The sequence below is a fragment of the Saimiri boliviensis genome, chromosome 6 (genome assembly GCF_048565385.1).
Source record: "Saimiri boliviensis isolate mSaiBol1 chromosome 6, mSaiBol1.pri, whole genome shotgun sequence".
NCBI lineage: Eukaryota > Metazoa > Chordata > Mammalia > Primates > Cebidae > Saimiri > Saimiri boliviensis.
The window spans coordinates 13,692,136-13,705,513 of NC_133454.1; positions in this window are offsets into that span (position 1 = coordinate 13,692,136).

Below are 13,378 nucleotides of genomic sequence, written 5' to 3' on the forward strand. Positions count from 1 at the left end.
CAATCATGGTGGAAGGTGAGAGGCATGTCTCACATGGCAGCAGACAAGAGAAGAAAGCTTGTGCAGGAAAACTCCCATTTATAAAATCATCAGATCTTGTGAGACTGACTCACTATCACAAGAATGGCACAGGAAAAACATGCCCCTACGGTTCAGTTACCTCCCACCAGATCCCTTCCACACCAAGTGAGAATTATGGGAGCTACAATTCAAGATGAGATTTGGATAGGGACATAGCCAAACCATATCAGTCTGAAAATGAGGAATTCACATGGAATTGTAAGTATGTTCATGTCTGCTGCTTAGATCTATTTTTTAAAATCACTGGAAAATTTAGTATATACATAAAATAAAAATTTTAAAAAGATTTGGGTAACATATAGAGACAGAGCTGAAATTGTCCAAGGCTTTTGAAAGCAGGGGTCTTAAAACAAAAGCAGATTTCAAGGGAGGTTACAAAGGAGCCAGTATAAGACTAGGGTATGTAATAGTTAATCAACCAAATATGAATCATGGCATAAATAAGAAAAGAACTGGAGACAGATGCCTTTGAGATGCATGAATAGTAGCTTTATCTGCACATTGTTAACAGTGTGAATAAATATAATAGAATGACAGAGCGGATTATATGACTTTAGCAATCATATAACTCTCTCTCTCTCTCTCTCTCTCTCTCTCTCTCTGTGTGTGTGTGTGTGTGTGTGTGTGTGTGTGTGTGTACTTACGTATTCCTTGTCACCAACCAATTTGAGAATATGATCAGATTAGAAACTGGATTTTCTCCACTGAAAAGTGCATACATGCATATATGTACAATATCCTACATGAAGTATTCACAGGCCATTGGATAAGAATTCTGATCCTACACCTAAATGTATTCGGAGTACACTGGCCTGTCCTCTCTCATGCCCATGGTTGTGTGTTTCATCCTCTCTACTTGTAATGCTTATCTTAATTTTCTCATCTACCAAGCTGCTGCTGCTCCTCCAAATTTGAAGTTAAGCTTTCCCTTGTCTGTGAAGCTTTTTGTGATTCTTAAGAAACCCTAGGGCACCTTCCTCCTATTAATATCTGATCATTCTCTACTAACACTTATCACTTTGCTTTGTAACTGTGGGTTTGCAAGTCTGCTTAATCCATCCTGCTATGGATTATTTGAAGGCAGGACTAAATCTCTTCCTTTCGGAATCATTATTACCTAAATGAGGGCCTGGCAAGTTCTGAATAAATTTTGCAAATAAAGGTGAGTCCTAAAAGAGGTTAGGGAACTTAAGCAAGTCAGTGTCAGAACAAAGCTAAAACTATGGCGTTTTCCTTGCTCGGTTTCAGTTTCTCTTTATTCCTCTTGCATCTATCCGCTTTTAAGGAAGAAAACATTTTTACACCAGGAAATGACTGGTGGGGCAAAAATGCACTAAAGTGCACATTGAAAGGTCATCTATAAGGATCAGTGCTCCCCCTTGTGGCATCTCAGGAAGGTGGAGGTGAAAGTGACCATGGACTCCTCAAGGTCTGTTAAGAAGCAAGATGGATCTTTAGGTGGGAGAAAATAACAGTGCCCCGACCTGTGTTCCCCCAGGAAGAAGTTAATCAGAAGATGTTTCCTTTCACCACAAGCAAAAAATTATCTTTATTTCAAGTCTTCACTCATTTTCATTAGATTCCACAGGCATCTGAGTAGGTTCTTTAGGCAAATGTTGTCACTTACATTATTGAGAATGTAAGTCCTCATTATAACCTGTTGAAATAGGTTGTCTCATTCTAATGTTACTAGGTAAGACCACTGAGGTCCAGGATGTTAAAGTAATCATTGCAAGGGTAGACAGCCTGAAACGCTTGTCTTTGAACTCCTCTGTGTAGCATACTTTCTACCATACTCTGCCTGTTTAGACGATAAACATTTGGATTCTTGTTGTCAGAATTCTGTTAGCTACCAAGTAAGCAAAGGAAGCCGGCTTTCAGTGGAAAGCTCAGGTACAGAACTCAAAGCTGCTTTTCTCCTGCTGCTTTTTTCTATATGGAGATTGCAAGTTGCTAAAATATTAGCTGAAGACAAGGACTACCCCACTGGGAGGTGGTGGATACGGTGGAAGTAGAGCTGAAGGTACAAGGATTTCTCTGTCTGATGCACAAGCTCAGACCTCCCAAGTGGCCAGTGTTTTGAACAGAGGTTGGAGGAGAAAGGAAAGTTTTCAGACTATCCTCATGCAAAGGCTCCAAAGTCCAGCCTGAAGCATTTTTCTTATCTAAGACTTAAGACTTTTTTTTAACCAAGCCAAGAGACTGGGAGCACACGGCAACCAATAGGGATCTTTTAGGATGATTGGATACTGTCTTTACTGGCATAGGCAAATAGCAGCTTTGCTTTGTAATGTTTTCATAACTCAGTTTCCTCTCCTCTAGTCCCATCCCCCTTAGATCTAACAAACACCTAAATCACCACAAGAGCATGATTAACACATTTCCATATCCTGAACCCCTGTAAGGCAACGATCAAAATAATAGCTAACACCTATCAATCATTTACTGTGTGATAGGTGCTTTACTTTCATGATTATCTCATTTAATCGTTATAGCAAAGCATATTGTAGTGACCAAGACAAGCTCAGAAAACTTGCCCAAGGTTACAATGAGTAGTCAGTGTATCTAAGATTAAAAGTACACAATCTGACCCCATCACGTTACCCAATGAACTAAAAAAAGGTGATCTCCCTGAATACCTGAGGAACTAACTCTCTACCTGTAAGCCTGCCCCTTAGTTGCTCAGCACATGTGAAAACCATAGAAGAAAGAGGAAAGCGAAAGCTTCTCCTTTGCCTCACTGTACAGCTCGTTAGATGGATGAGTACTAGCCCATGATCTAGCCAGCCACGTGTTCCTTAAGAAAAATAATAGTGATTAAAATTACCACTGAGAGATAACATTGCAGAGAGATTGCATAACTGAAAAAATTTTTGTTAAAAAGAAATACAATTGGGTATGTTTGGTACTTTGATTTTAAGTTGATCTTTTGGTTGCTAATTTGCTTTGCCTGTCAATTTCACTTTGAGAAATTCCTGGATATTGTGTCTCCACAACTTTCCAGAGGTTGCCACATCCATCTCTGCCTGTTTTCTTTCCCACAGAAGCCCTGCCATCTTTTACTGCTCAGTATTATTTCTAATAGCATTTTCAGTGTTGACCTGAGGGTTGTACCTCTTGTTGCCCTGGTCTCCGCCACCTGGCCTTACTGCACGTTAAGGGAGGCTCAAATTTGTCCACACCCATTCTTACCCCAATCAATATGCATGGAATAAGGCCCATCAGTCAAAAGGATTGAGGAAGGATCTTCCCTAAAACACATGGCTGTCAGGGTACAAAGCAGGCTTTGCCAGCAGGGTAGGTATGGGTGATGGGAGAAATTGACAATGACCGCCACTATTAATACGGCTTGTTACAACCAAAGTGTGGCCATTGTAACAATCGTGGAGGACAGATCTGTCTTCCAATCTCAACTCTGCCACTTCTGGTCTGTGTGATGTTGAGAAAGTCATTTGCCAATCAGAACTTCATTTTTCTGGTCTCTAAAATGAGGATAATAACTACCTAATACCTTTGTTGTGTGGTAACACAAGTAACAGACTGGGGTCATTCTGTCCTTGAAATTTTAGGATTTACAGATGAGGGACCCTATGATGTTTGAGACCAGGCATATCAGGCTTCGCATCCTAACTTGCTCCACTTAGCAACTGTGCAAATTTGACGAATTTTTCTCAACTCCTTGACCCTATTTTCTCATCTGTAACATGCAGTTGAAGTTTCCTACCCTATGGAGTATAGAAATAAGATGGTATATATACGTAACTGCAGTAAGACCTGGCATACAGATTCTAAATCCCTTTATTTCTTCTCCTAAAGCTCCCATTATTCTTGACTGTTTGATACTGGAGAGCAAGAGGGGAAGAGGGGATTGTCCCCAGTAGTGCCCTTGTCTTCTATCTCCCACTTAATAACATAATAATAGCTACTGCTACGCTCACCACTTCTAATATGACCGCTTTTACCACTAGTGCTGCTGCTGCTGCTATTCTGGTATTATTTATTGAGCACGAACTATGTAGCAATATGTAAAGGGTACTGCAACGTGCTCTTTACCGTGTTATTGATTTTAATCTCAGTATGCCTGCTTTCAATCAAGTTTTTATTGCATGGCCTTGAAAAGTAGCCATTCCATTCCAGTCCTGGGTTTTTGCAGGCCAGGGTTAATGCAAGAAGCTTTCATTAGTAAACCATAAACTCTAGAAGGTGTGAGTAATAGGACTCGGTCTACGCATCTTTTCTTTTTACCCATCTCAGCTGCAGCACCTGCGGATGAGTCCCTCTCCAAGTGATTTCACCATTTGTCATCCTAACTGTTCTGAGTTCTCAGTGTTTCACTGCAGCATTTTGCAGGCAAGCATAAATCTCCAAATCTTCAAATTTTGAATCGGCTAGAACAAAATCTCAGCCCTACTTTTTATGCTGTTAATCATTCTCAATCGGTTCTTTTCCTTTTGTCCTAGTCATTATAAAGGCAAAAACAACAGTCACAGAAAAGCAATCATGAAGCCACATCCTTGGATGTTGTTAGGAGAACATAAAACAACATTCATTTCTATTCTGTTGAACATGTACTTACTCTAAACAAAAGAAATTGATGAACTAAAACAAACAAAAATGTTCCTCAGCCCTGCGTTAGACAGATAAGCAAGGACAATTAATATCAAGGCTGTTATTTCTTTGTTCCAATTTTCTATCCCTGTTCCTAACTGATATTCTCTAAGGTATCTTAGATTAGATAACTATTAAAGTTTCATTCTGGATTATTTTTGGGTTTTACTGAAAGTTTATTACTTGCAATCCTTTGGAGGTAAATAAACTTTAATGTATTCCTATCCCAACAGAATGGCAGACCTGAAAAGCAAAGGGATGAGATATTTTCTGGGGCAACCATCTCATTTTGCAGCTGAGAAAACAGGCCCAGAGTCCCCTGAGATGTGTGTGTGAGAGAGTTCAGAGGGGACCCTCTTTGTAACATAATACTTTCTGTATACCTAGTCCTTTGACATTCTTTTTAAATTGTGTATGCTGAGTAAGAAGTTACCTTTGAGGTTTTTAAAAAATCAAATTTTTCCACTAGTGCAGTAAAGCGACACTGCTATTATCAGATTTGGCTTGTTTATTCCAGCACCCACTGAGACATTGCGGAAGGACAGGAAGGACAGTGGAAAAGTTTGACTAAATATAATTGAGGACTAATCCTCTTTCCTCAGTACAAAGCGGTTTTTCAGAGCCTTAGTGCTGCCCTACCTGGCTGGTTGTAATTTGCCGGGCATGTAATTTCTGTGTCAGGAGCTGTTCACAAGACAAAAAGCACAGATTGCTTTTGGGGGCACTGTTAATTGGTAATAATTCTTCTTCATTCTAGTCCCCACCCAGAAGCCAGAAAAATTTGCAAGCTTGAAACTATTTTTAATTGAAACTTTATTAGGAAAAATAATCCAGTAAGTTCTCTATACTCCTTCCATCTTGGTTCCCACCCTGTTTCTCCCTGTTACTGACAACAATCCTGTGGTGGCTTCCCTTCCCATGTGCTGGCTTCTCCTGCTGCTGGCCTTACCTCCTGACACAAATGTCACCTCCCGTGTCCTTCCAAGTATCTGAACAATACGGTGACTCTGTCTTGACCTGCTTCTGTTGAAGAGTGAGAAGCTTCTGGTGGCTGTGTGATTGTCACCTTCGTTGATCAGTAGGTCGTAGTCTAAGCATGTCTCTTCACTGGTGCCATAACTCTTGGTGACCAGATTGAACATCTGATGAGGCCCAGAGGGCAAAAGGGACTCAACCAGTGACTGGACGCTGCTCATGGCAGGCCAGGATTAAGGTGGGACTTTCTTGTCCCGTTTCTCAGGTGAATGTTACACTGTTTGGGACAACTTAAGGGGAGTAGAGAGAGTGAGTGTGCCCCCTGGTAGTTTTAATCTGGTCAAGCAGAAGAACACGAAAGGAGGAAAAGTCTGAAAGAAAATCTCTTACTCAAAAGACAGTGTGCCTTAGTAATTAGGAACAAAGGGTTCGAAGCCAAGGAGACCCAGGATGTGCTTCGTACCGGCTGTCGGGCCTGGAAACATTGCCTAACCCCACTGAACCTTAATTTTCTAACCTGTGGATGAAATCTATGACACCTACACCATAAGGCTGTCTTGAAGAACTAGATGATGTAATGTGTATAAAAGACCTAGATGGGGCCGGGCGCGGTGACTCACGCCTGTAATCCCAGCACTTTGGGAGGCCGAGGCAGGTGGATCACGAGGTCAGGAGATCAAGACCATCCTGGTCAACATGATGAAACCCCGTCTCTACTAAAAATACAAAAATTTAGCTGGGCATGGTGGCACGTGCCTGTAATCCCAGCTACTCAGGAGGCTGAGGCAGAATTGTCTGAACCCAGGAGGCGGACGTTGCGGTGAGCCGAGATCGCGCCATTGCACTCCAGCCTGGGTAACAAGAGTGAAACTCCATCTCAAAAAAAAAAAAAAAAAAAAAAAAAGAAAAAGACCTAGATGACTACCTAATAGGCACAGGCCAAGATGGTAATTATTACTAACAAGATGAGCCCTGCTGCATTCTCACCCTTATTTGCCCTTTTTTGGCTTTCTGAAAACCTTGCTATTTCAGTCATGCTTTTGAGATGCTTTTAAAGGATTAGCTCTTAAGATCACATGGCTTTGAATCAGATACAGCTAGGTTTGAGTTTGGACTACAATGTTTGTTTACTATTTATGCTACTCTATGCAGGTCAATCTACCTTTACAGAGCTCAGTTTTTGAACTTGCAAAACAGGAATAATACACATATATCTTGATAGAAATGGGCCTAGTTAGAAGATTGAATTAGATTAAATGAGACTGTAAATTTTAAGAAAAGCAAGGACCCTATCTTGCACAACATGGTGTTTCTTGCATCTGGCAATGTGTCTTGCATGGAATTAGTGCTCAATAGATAGTTGTTAAAGGGAACAATTAATAATGTATGAATACAAGCTTGTAATACAGCGTCTTGCACATATTAGGCAGAAACTATATCTGTCATATACCAGTTAAAGTATATGAGGGGGAATCAAAAGTGTAGGGCCATGTAATATTTCGTGCAATAGACATCCATCTGGAACAGCCTCTCAGACTACCAAGACGTCTCCGTAAATGACTCTGACTATTCTTAATAAATAAATGCCAGGGACACAAATTTCAGAGAAAGTGGAGTCGGAAGGAATTAACGGCTGATTCTGAGCCTCTTGTAGAGACCTCCACACTGGACAGAATAAGTTCTGACATTCGAGAATGCTTAGCAGGTAGGCGAGAAGAGATGATAATGAAGGATGGGAGCTTGCATGAAACAGGTGTCTGTGAGGAAGGTAAAAGCGTTGAGATTATGAGTACCTGGCCTTAAATTCTACCTTGAAACCTGGAAAAATCACATCGTTTTGGTCTCAACTGCCCCATTTATAAAACAGGAATAACAGCACTTTGCAGGATTATCGTGAAAATTAAATGAGAGAGTGGATATAAAAGTGATTTGCAAAACTCTGAACCAAAATAAGGAGTTATCCCTTGAAGATGGAACTTTGCTTTCTTCCTGATTCTATTTAACTTAGAATCCTGATTGGGTCCATATCGACCAAACCTATTTAGGTTTCCATCTTATATCATTAGTATTCTCTGGATTTTGTGGGCAAAATAGAATTCATATCAATACAGCAAATATTAATTTTATATGTTTTGAATAAAGTACATTTTTAATTCTCTGAAACCCTTCCTGAATACCCTGGCAGTCACTTACTCATACATCCGGCTACCACATCACCTTAAACTTGTCTTTTCTCTTGACTACATTTGTTATCTGTTATCTCTTGAAGAACTTAAGCTGGAATTCTGGTGCTTTAAGAAACCCTCCTTAAATGACTTTTGAAAAAATAAATATATATTTGAACTAAGAATGAAGTATGTTGCCAATTATTTGGCAGACAACATAGAGCATAAATCAAGTGTGTACTACATATAAAGCATCCCTAGCCTAAAAATTCACAATCCATACTGCTTCAAAATTCACAACTCTTTGATGGCGACATAGTGACAGAGGTGAAAAATTTCACACCTAATCTTATGTGATGAGTTAGTCAAAACACAGAGCATTGTTTCATGCACAAAATTAATAAAAATATTGTGTATAATTACCCTCAGGCAGTCTGCCTGTGGTGTATTTGAAACCTAAAAGAATTCCAAGTTTAGATTTGGGTCCCATTTCTAAGATATCTCAGTTACATATATGCAAATATTCCAAAATCCAAAAAGATCTGAATCCAAAATACTTATGGTTCTATGAATTTTTAATAAGGGATACTTAACCTGAATATATATAAAGAGCATAGATAAAATCCTATATTATGGTCCAAAATATCAGCCACAATGGAACCCCAAAGAGCTGTTATCACTGGCACAGTGGCACCCGCAAAGCTAGTGTTGGGTAATCACCAGACAAAAAGACAAAAGATACTTGAATTCTGGTCCTAATCTGAAACAACCTTGCTCTAAAACCTTAGATCAGTACGACTCATCTGAAGACATTAGTCTTATTATGTATCAGTGTGGGGGGTGAATCTCTTCCTTTATAAACTTTGATTGTTTTCCTAGTGTTGACAATTGCCTACTTGTTTTATTCCTTTGGTATTTTTATCTCCTTTATTAATTTTCTCCAAGCACTTCAACAGAATTATCTAAACCTCTCAGTACTATTTATCGTATTGTTAAATTCACTGCCTAACTCCTTCTGGAATCCTCTCTCATAATGTTACAATCTTAAAGGGTTACTGCCTATGCCTTCCACACAGCTTCTATGCAAGATAAGCAGAAGATTTACTCTGAAACTTTTCTCCAGAATCATCCTGAGGATTATCTGTTTCTCTCTTTTATATCTTGTTTATGGATGGAATATTTTCCTTTCTGTCAGCTTCTGTTTTCCTTCAGGAGAAGCATATCTTCTAATAATGTATTGAGAAGGAGAGATGAAGGAATGACACTTCTGAGACTGCTTAAATAGCAATGCCTCTATGATGGCCTTATGCTTTACTTTTTAGCGATTGAGATATAGAATCATAGATAAGAAATTATTTTCCCTTAGAATCTTGTAGTATTGTTCCACTTCTGTCAAGCTTTTGGTGTTAATATTGAGCATTTAAAGTTATTTAATTTCAGTTTCAGTGCTGATATTTCTCTATGGAAGGTAGTACATATTTCCTTTATATTTGATGTTCAAAATTTTCATGATGCTGTGTCTTGACCTGAGTTTTTGTTTTTGTATTTTTATTGTTTTGCATTTTTTGTTAGAGACCACGTTTGTTTATTTAGAAACTGTAATTTCATTTCTTGATAATATCCTTCCCAATAGCCTCTCTTTTTTCTTTTTGGAAGGTATATTAGTCAGATGATAGATTTCATAGGTTGAATCTCAAATTCAGTGTTTTTCAAACTTTATCATGCATTAGAATCACGTGGAGGCTTGTTAATACACAGATTCCTGGCCTCACTTCCAGTCACTGATTAAGTTGGGATGATGGTTGACAATTCTTTTTTCTAGCAAGTTTATAGCTTACTGCTGCTAGATACCCTTTGAGAACCGGTGTTCTAATTTTCTTATTCTGGTATCTTCTGTTTTTCATATCATTTTCTTTTTATTCCCCTCTGAATTAATACCTACTCATTGTTGTCTCAATTTTTGGTCAGATTTTAATTTTAGCTATAATATATTTCCTAAAGCTCTTCCTTTTATGTTTTATGGTTAAGAATATAATACAATATTTTTAAAAATAGAAGTAAAATTTACATACAGTAAATATAGATATCAATTGTATAATACAGTTATGTATATATCTAAGCAACATCCTGATCACAGCATAGAATTTTTTTTTTCTCCTGGATGTTTCCCTGTGCCCACTTCCAGTCATTCTTCATACCAACATGTCACAACTGTCCTGATTTACATAACCATAAATTAGTTTGTATGTGAATTTCATATACATGGAAACATGCATTATGATCTCTTTTGTGTCTGACTTCTTTACTGAACATATTTTTGAGGTTCATCAATGTTGCATTTATAGTGGTTCATTCCTTTGTACTGATGAGTAGTATTCCATTATATAAATATAATACAATTTATCTGTTTTTCTAGTTGATACATTTGCATATCATGATATGCAGAAATTAACTACCCCTGTCCTTAGGTTTTGGCTATCATAAATAGGGCTTTTATAAGCAATATTGTACATATGCATTGTGGACATTTTTAATTGTAGTTAGACTAGAATTTAGGCTTGTTGGGTTAGGAGTATATTCAAACTTTAAAGAAACTGCCAAAGAGTTTCCTAAGTTATTGTGAAGTGGTATTGCATTGTTATTTTAATTTGAATTTGCCTAATAATTTATAATTAAAACATTTTCTCGTGTAATTTTTGATCATTTAAAGATCTTATTTGATGAAGCATCTGTCAAAACTTGTGCCAACTTACTGATTTGTAGAAATTCTTTACCTACTTAAGATAAAAATTGTCTTTCAAATATAAGTATTGCAAGTACTTTTTCTCAGACTATGAATTGTCTTTTCATTGTTAACAGTGTCTTGGATAAAAGTTTTAAATTTTGACAGAATGGGAAATATAATTCTGTGTATTGCTTTTTGTACACTAAGAAATCTTTGTACACAAATTGTAGATATTATTCTAAATTTTTATTTGGATGGTTATTTTAGTTCTTATATTTAGTTCTGTAGTGCAATTTTATCTTTTTATTTTTACATAAGTGTACATATTTATGGGGTACAACATGATGTTTTGATAACATGTATCAATTGTGCAATCATCACATCAGGGTAATTAGCATATCCATTACATTAAACATTTATTTCTTTGTTGAGACATTTGTTAACATTTGCTATTTCTTTGTAACACCATTCAAAAACCTCTCCTTTAAGTATTTTAAAATATGCAATATATCTGACTATGCAACAGACCGACAGAACTTATTTTTCCTATCTAATTGTAGCTTTGTACCCATTGGCTAATCTCTAACCATCACCCACCGTCACCCTAACCCTTACCATCCTCTGGTAACCATTATTCTACTCTCTACTTCAGTGAGAACAACTTTTTAGATTCCATATATTAGTGAGATCATGTAATATTTGTCTTTCTGTGACTGGCTTGTTTGACTTAACGTATGTCATTCAAGTTTATCCATCTTGCCACAAATGACAGGATTTCATTCTTTTTGTGGCTGAATAGTATTCCATTGTCTGTGTGGTGTGTGTGTGTGTGTGTGTGTGTGTGTGTGTGTGTGTGTATTCATTTGTTGATGGATATTTAGGTTGATTACATATCTTGGCTATTGTGAATACTGCAGCAATAAACGTGGATGTGCAAATATCTCTTCAACATACTGATTTCATTTTCTTTGACTATATACCCAATCGTAATGAGATTTCTGGATCTTATGAGAGTTCCATTTATAATTTTTTCAAGAAACTCCATATTGTTTTTCATAATGGCTGTGCTAATTTACATTCCCACCAGCAGCGTGTAAGCCTTCCCTTTTCACCACATTTTTGCCAACACTTGTCATCTTTTGATTTTTAATAGTTGGCATTCGGACTGGAGTGAGTTGATATCCCATTGTAGTTTTGATTTCCATTTCCCTGAAGATTAGTAATGTTGAGCTTTTTTTTTTTTTTGAAATTTCTGTTGAACATTTGTCTTCTCTGGAAGAATTTCTATTCAGGTCCTTTGTACATTTTTGTTTGAACATTTTGTTGTTGAGCTGTTTGAGTTTCTTATATATTTTAGATGTTAGCCTCTTATCAGATGGATAGTTTGCAAATATATTCTCCTATGCTGTCAGTTATCTCCAAAACAGCATGGCTCTGTCATAAAAATGGAAACACAGACCAATGGAACAGAATATAAAACCCAGAAACAAACCCAAGCAACTATAGACAACTGATAAACAACAAAGATGTCAAGTACATGCAATGGGGAAATGACAGTTTCCCCAAAACAGTTCTGGGAAGACTGGATATTCACATGCAGAATAACAGAAATAGACCCTTATGTCTCATGATACACAGAAGTTAACTACTAAAAATGTATCAACGACTTTAATGTAAGATCCCAAAGTACAAAACTACTTGCAGAAAACACGGAAAAGCTCCATGACATTGCTCTAGGCAAGGATTTTAAAAATAAAACCTCCATGCACAGTCAGGAAAAGCACAGTCAGGAAAAGACAAATGGTATTAAACTTAAAAAAAAAAAAAAAGCTTCTGCACAGCAAAGAAAGCAATGAACAGAGGAAGGAGACAACCTGTAGAATAGGCAAATATATACACATATGTAATTTTAATTAAAAAATTCTATATGCACTTTGACATGGGAGTGAGGCTCATTGCTTATTTATTTTTAAAATGGGTTTCCAGTTGTAGGATTATTATTTTTTGAAGTGGTTTTTACTTCTTTCATTGAATTGCCTCGTCACTTTTGTTGAAAAGCTTTTGACCACATATGTATGATTTTATTTCCAGACTCTATTCTGTTTCTTTCCACTAATCTGTATGTCTGTCTTGTACCAAATTCTCTCTGTCTTCATTGGCTTTACAGTAATCTATGTAATCTTGTAGTGTAAATTCTCTGAGTTCATTCTTATTTTCCAAGAATGTTTTGTTATTCTGAGTTTTATTCCCCTTTTCCATAAGAGTTATAATTAAGTTGTTGATTTTTATCCCCCCCCCCCGCCCCCTGCCAAATAAAAAGCTTACCGAATCTTGTTTAGGATTACATTAGGTTTATCGATTTCTTTAGGGAAAATATACATCTTTATAAAATTATGTCTTCCAATTCATGAAAATTGTGCAATTCTTTATTTAGGTATACTTTAATTTCTCAGGAATATTTTGTTGTTTTGTATGCAAAGGTCTTGAACATTTTAATTCAATGTATCCCTGTAGGTTTAGTATTTCTGATCACATTCAAAATGCATATAGAACTTACTTTTTCAATTGTTTGTTGAATGCATATAGAAATGAAACAGATTTTTGTTAATTAACTCTTATCCTGAAACCTGACTAAATTTACTTATTAGTTTTATTTCCTTTGAGTTTACTTAGAAATTTTTAAGTGAAGGATTATGTCGTATGTAAATAAAGATCATTTTGTTTCTTTGTGTTGAATCTCTGTACTTCTTACATATTTTTCTTCTTATTTTATGCAATGACTAACTAGGACCTTCAACCATGTTTTCTCAAAGGTGTGAGTAGC